Genomic DNA, 6,751 nt, shown 5'->3' on the forward strand with positions numbered 1-6,751 from the left:
GATGTCGTGTACCGTTGTTCATTTGGTCGTTTAGCCGCTAGACCTGTGCTGAGGACCAACGTTGCCCCACTTTTTCCCCGTGGAGGCAGACCAGGAATCCAGTAAACGTAGTTACTCTGGCAGGTCCCGCCGCATAATTTGCTGAGATTTTGGCGGCTAGGACCAAAAAAAAAAATTTTTTTTTAACTAATCGATAGCGTGAGAGTGGTGTTGCTTGAATTTGAAAAGGCTAAAATATGGGCGAATGGTGATTTGACATGTTTAAATTTAGGTGTGTGGGGCTTTCGCTAGCATATGGATGGAGAGGGGAAGGAGACTGAAGATTGTGGGGAGAAAGGCAGAAGTATGGGGCCAATAGAGAAGGTAGCCCCAAGTTTCAGTGGGACCCAGGTGCGTGTGGACCAACGTTTAACTGGTGAGGTCTGAAGGTCAAGGCGTTTTTTGTTTAAATTGCGGTTTCCAGAGTTTCCCCTATATCAGCCCGGGCAAACTAAGGCCCGTGGGCCGCATGCGGCCCGCGAGCTTTGTATTTTCGAAAAAAGTTTACTTATTTTATGCCTTTAGCGACACCTTTTTGAAAAATAAATCTATATATGTAATACATTATAGAATTTGTCAACTCGTAAATTGTTTTAGCATCTGTCTATTTTTCAAATTCAGATAGAATTTGAAATTGTGCGCGAACCGGAACAAATCAACGGGTGCTTTTATAATGGTATAATTTGCGATTATAAACTAACCGCACGAAACTACGGTAACAGACAACCGGTGATGACGAAAACGGCTTTGCTGCGGTAGCGGAGTAATAGGATAGGACTGTTGACCGGCCGCAGTTCCAATCTGTTTTCTCTGACGGTCATCCTGCAGTTAGTTTTTTTGCGTTATCTTCGGTTATCATCTTGGTACCAGTAGCGATAAAAATAATATTTTCCCTTTTAAAAATGAATAAAAACGAAAAATTCAACTAGAGCATCGTGCCTTCAATGAAGAGTAGAACACAAAATATTTTTTGCTAACATAAATAAATAAACTATTTGTCTCATCTGCCGGGAGAGTGTCCTCAGTGTTGAAAGAGTACAATATTAAAAGACATTTCACTACTAAATATTCCAAATATGGTGCCAATTTAACTCCGGAAGCGAGAAAGAAACCTGCTGATGGATTGAGTCAAAATTTATCTAGACAACAAAATGTATTTATGCGGGTAACTAAGGAACAAGAAGCTACTGTAGAGGCAAGTTTCGTTATTTCTCATATAATTGCAAAAAGCAGCAAGCCTTTTGTGATGTGATGGAGACTATATTAAAGAATGTATGACTGAAGCTTGTGGAATTATCCTAGTGGTCAGGCGCGCGGGTGCATAAGTACATGTGCCTTGAGTGACCGGAGTTCAAGCCCGTGACTGCTGAATACGGTGCTGTTTCTTGTATTCTCTCTATCTTGTGAACTCCTCTGACCGTTTGGTCGTCCCGTAGTATAAACAATTTATTTTTATTGGGGGCCTGACGTAGCCCAGTGGTCAGGATCGAGAGTGCATAGCACGCGTTCCTTGAGTGGACCAGGGTTCATGCCCGTGACTACTAAATACGATATTTGTATTGACGATTTATTGTAAACTCTACTGACTTGGTTGTCGTGCCGGGGTATAAACAGAAAATTTTATTATTTTTTATATGTCCTGACATTAAACACAAATTTGAGAATATAAGTTTATCTTGGCGAACCATAGTAAGAAGAATTGAATGTATCGATACAAATATGAATGAACAGTTATTATCAGTATTAGAATCCATAACATGGTACTCGATAGCTCTCGACGAAAGTAACGACCAAAAGAATACTGTGCAGTTATTAATTTTCATACGTGGATGTACCTCTAATTTTGAAATTATTGAAGAGCTTCTTTCAATGGAATCTCTTAAAGACCAAACAACGGGAGCTGATATATTTGAAAAAGTTGAAAAATGCTTAAGAAGATATAACTTACAATGGAACAAAATGGTAAGCGTAACAACTGACGGAGCACCAAGTTTTACAGGTAAAAATGTTGGAGCGTTAAAGAAAATTCGGGATAAAATTTGTGAAAATTATCCCGATTATAATTTAATTACAATTCATTGTATTATACATCGACAAGTATTATGTAAAAATGTGTTAAAAGTTGAACATGTCATAAGGAATGTGTTAAATATAATATGGTATATAATGCTATACCATAATAAACCTAATGAAAACTACCCAGCGGGTCTTAGATTGCAAGAGCTGATGCCTAGTTAGAATATTAACTTTCAGGATATCCTTGAAGATGATACTCCTGCACATACCTGGATTCAATCCACACCTACTTGTGATAATTTCTTTCTGAGATTATTAATATTATTAGCCATAAGGTGCAAGGAAACCTGAGGCTTATGCTGCACACCAGCAAAAAAAAAAATTCTGAATTACCCCGAGATAGAGAGAGAGAGTCAGAAGTAGAAGGGAATCACCAAGAAAGAGAATGATGATATCCAGCTTAGGACCCTGGGTGTGCCAAGCCCATACTCACCAGATGTGAGCCCCTGGCGTTGGGGAAAAGGATCCCTGCAAAATAACAACTTAGAGCAAATACGAGGGGTTATCAAAAAGTACATACCCTTACCTAGAAATAATAGCCCTAGAAAGACGAACTTCACAGGAACTTTAATCCTTTTCTATATACTCTCCATGTATAGTAACACATGTCTCCCATCTATGGATCAGTTGTTTAATGCCTTGATCATAGACGTCCGCACTTTTTGCCTGAAACCACAATTCCACTTCATTGATGACTTCCTGAGCAGTGGAAGCATACCTCCAAAGCAGTGGAGGTGTGCTTCCACTGCTTTGACATGTCTTTGGTCTCGGGATCATACTGGTACACCCAGCATCCATCATTTGTCACCGGCCGATTAAAAAAATTCTCAACATCAGCATTACACAAATTTAACAGTTGGCGAAAACATTGCATTCGACATTACTTCTGCAAAGGCATCAGCAATCTTGGAACCCACCTTGTGGAGACCTTAGACTTGTGCAGATGGTCATGTAAAATGGTCTACACAGGTGTAGCACCAGGTGGAAAAGCCCTGGTTCGAATCCCGTTAATGATGTGAGGAACTGTAATGGGCTTTTTTCACTCTGTGGCTGAGGTAGTCAGTCTCAGCCGTAGATAGCAACGTTTTTTTGTCCAGCAAAACAGACAAATTGACCATAGAACATACACGATTAACAGACATAAGACATACTGCACAGCAGATGAATTTAACTATTCGGGTGGCCTAAAAATAATAGGTTTTTTTTTTTTTTTTTTTTTTTTTTTTCAGTCATATAAAATGCTGTGGGCAGACCCATAGCTACTTCTCACTGCATTTGCGATGAAAAGAACTGTCACACATCTGTCACTCAGCACCAACTGCTCAACCTTTGCAACTGTCTCACTGTCTGTGAATGTTGATGGCCTTCCTTCTCTTTGCTCATCAAAGACATTTGTATGACCGCACTGGAACTCCCGGTTCCACTTTTTTAGAGTGTCATAGGATGAACAATTCTGTCCATACACAGTTTTCATTTCTTTGTCAATTTCCTCAGCTTTCTTTCCCTGCAAATGCAGGAATTTAATCACTGCTTGAAACTCCACTTTGTCAACCTGCTAGCTTGGGGGGGGGGGGGATACAAGGACTAATAGATTAACAGTAGCCACTGGCAGAGGTGAAAGTGATTCTTGCACAGCTTTTATTGGAATGAGCAGCAGCCAGGAAAACAAGATGCAGGATATTTCAGACTGCTCGGAGTCATTGCGGTACAAGTAAACACACGGGTTAGTATTAGTATTAGTAACGGCCGTATGGTGCAAGAAAGCCTATGGCTTATGCTGCACCAGCCAAAAAAAAAAAAAAAAAATCCGAACAAAACAATGATAAAAACAAAAATTAAATAAATAATAATAATTAATAAATAAATAAAAATAATAAAATGAAATTAAAAATTAAATAAAAAGGAAATTAATCCTATCATCCTATGCGCTTCCCTTACCCGAAAGTACTATCCAGATGACCTTTGAATTTCCCCAAACTGTCAGCCTCTACCACCCATGAAGGCAACTTATTCCAGTAATTTAAAACTCGCTGGTTAAAATAAAACTTCCTGCAGTCCAATCTAAACATTTCCCCGCGTAACTTGAATTTATGTCCCCTAGTTCTAGCATCATTTATAATCTTGAAAATTTTGTCCTCATATAGGGTTTAAGGCTCTGATGCCTCTCAGAGCCTTAAACACCTCAATCAAATCTCCTCTAAGGTGCCTAGTTTCCAAACTCTGCAACCCACATATTCGAAGTCTTTCTTCATACGGACGCCCTTTTGCCGATCTCACCAGGCGAGTTACCCTTCTTTGCACCCTTTCAAGAAGCTCGATGTCTTTCTTTAGGTGCGGTCTCCATACTTGAACACAGTATTCCAAGTGTGGTCTAACATAGGCCTTATATAATGGGATTATCACGTCCCTATCTCTACTTGCAAAAGTTCGATAGGACACCATGGGCCTTCCTTGCAACCTGTTTACAATGCTCAGAGAATTTCATGTCTGACCGTATCGTAACACCCAAGTCCCTTTCCTCCAGTACTGGGTTTAGTTGAACTCCACCAAGTGAATAAGTTATTTTGGGATTACTGTTTCCCAGGTGTAATACCTTACACTTTGTTGGATTAAAGCACAGCTGCCATTTTTCTGACCATTCTTGAAGTCTATCTAGGTCTCGCTGAAGAAGCTCAGCTTGACAGTGATCATTAACTACTCTACCAATTTTAACATCATCTGCAAATTTAGACATCACGCCCTCTATCCCTTCATCAATGTCGTTTATGAAAATTAAAAACAACAGTGGTCCTAATACTGATCCTTGGGGAACCCCACTTCTTACATCAACCCAATCTGAGGAATAGCCATTTATCACAACCCTCTGCCTCCTGCCCTGAAGCCATCCTTCTGTCCATCTAAGGATTTTTCCAGTGATTCCAACCTGTTCCAGCTTATAAAGCAACCGCTCATGTGGGACTGAGTCAAAAGCTTTGCTGAAATCTAAATAAACAATGTCGAAATTATTCCCTAAATCCAGCTCGTGAGTGACCCTTTCGAAATAGCGAACCAGATTTGTTAAACATGATTTTCCCTTTACAAAACCATGCTGAGTATCCTTGAGAATTTCAATTCGATCCAAATGATCCTGAATTCCACCCTTGATCAATGCCTCCATGATTTTCCCTACTACTGAAGTCAGACTGACAGGTCGATAATTTCCCACTTCACTTTTAGAGCCACCCTTATGTATGGGAGATACATTTGCACTTTTCCAATCCAAGGGAATCTCCCCAGAGTCTAGTGATGCTCGCATAACCAGCCTCAGTGGTTCAATGCACTCGCTTGCCGCCTCTCTCAAGATTATAGGGTATATTCCATCAACTCCAGGAGCCTTACTAGTCTGTAGGCTTGAAAGTTTTTTCATTAAATAATCTTGCGAAATTTCAATATCATTAATTACTTATTTTTTAACTTCGCTCCCACAATTTCCCTTTGCCACAAAAGGCTTTTCATTTGTAAATATCGATGCAAAATAACTGTTGAGTTCATCTGCAACGGCAGCTGGTGTATTTATTACTATCCCCTTTCCCTTACATAAAGGTCCGATCTGGTTTGTCCTGCTCTTCTTGGCATTTATATATGTGAAGAATTCTTTATCCCCCCTCTTTGCTCTGTTTGCTAGTGATTTCTCATAAACTGCCTTTGCCTGTCGAACCTTTTCTGTGGCTCTATTACACATCACCTTGTAGCTGTTATAGGCTTCAGTACTTTTTATTGCTCTGTAACTTTTCCATGCCACCTTTTTCTGCTCAAGTAATGTAGCAACTTCACTATTCATCCAACTTGGAACCCTTCTCGTGGAGTATTTTTTTAATGGTATATACGCATTCAAGGCATCGGCGATTAATGTTTTAAAAGCGTACCACAGTTCAAATGTATTCATTCTCTGCGCGATATCTACCCAGTTAATAGAGGCCATGTAGTACCTTAAGGCATCGTAATTTCCTTTTCTGAAATTAAAACCCATTCCTTTGCCTTTTACTTCTGCTACCTCTCTCGTCATCATCCACCGTAGAACTCCGTGATCACTTCCTGCTACTGGTTCCTCTACTGTCAGCCCTGTTATGTCATCTGATTCATGTGTGATGATGAGGTCTAGGATATTCTTTTCTCTAGTACTTTCCCTGACATGTTGATACAAATAACAGTCATCTAGTTGATTTAAAAATTTTGTTCCCCATGTCGAGTTTCCTTCCCACTTACTCCAATCAATTAGAGGCAAATTGAAATCACCCATAATAAGGCATTGAAGCTTACTTGCCCATTCCATTTGCATGTAGAGGCTTTTGTCATAGTCTTCACAATCACCTGGTCTGTAGATTACGCCTACTCGCATTGTATCTTTGTTTCCAACTATCTCACACCATACAGACTCTATACTAGCATGTGAAATGTCTGAATCTGGGAAAGCTATCGTCGCACTCAGGCTGCTTCTGATAAGAAGCATTACCCCACCACCCCTTCTATCTACCCTATCCTTCCTAAATACATTATACAAGCCGTACTGAAACTCATCATCCCCAATTTCCGGGTGGCACCACGTCTCCGTAAGCCCTATTATGTCCGCGTTACTTGTTTTAACCAGCAGTTCGAA

The sequence above is a fragment of the Mastigoproctus giganteus genome, chromosome 8 (genome assembly GCF_048544385.1).
Source record: "Mastigoproctus giganteus isolate SK-2022 chromosome 8, ASM4854438v1, whole genome shotgun sequence".
Lineage (NCBI taxonomy): Eukaryota > Metazoa > Arthropoda > Arachnida > Uropygi > Thelyphonidae > Mastigoproctus > Mastigoproctus giganteus.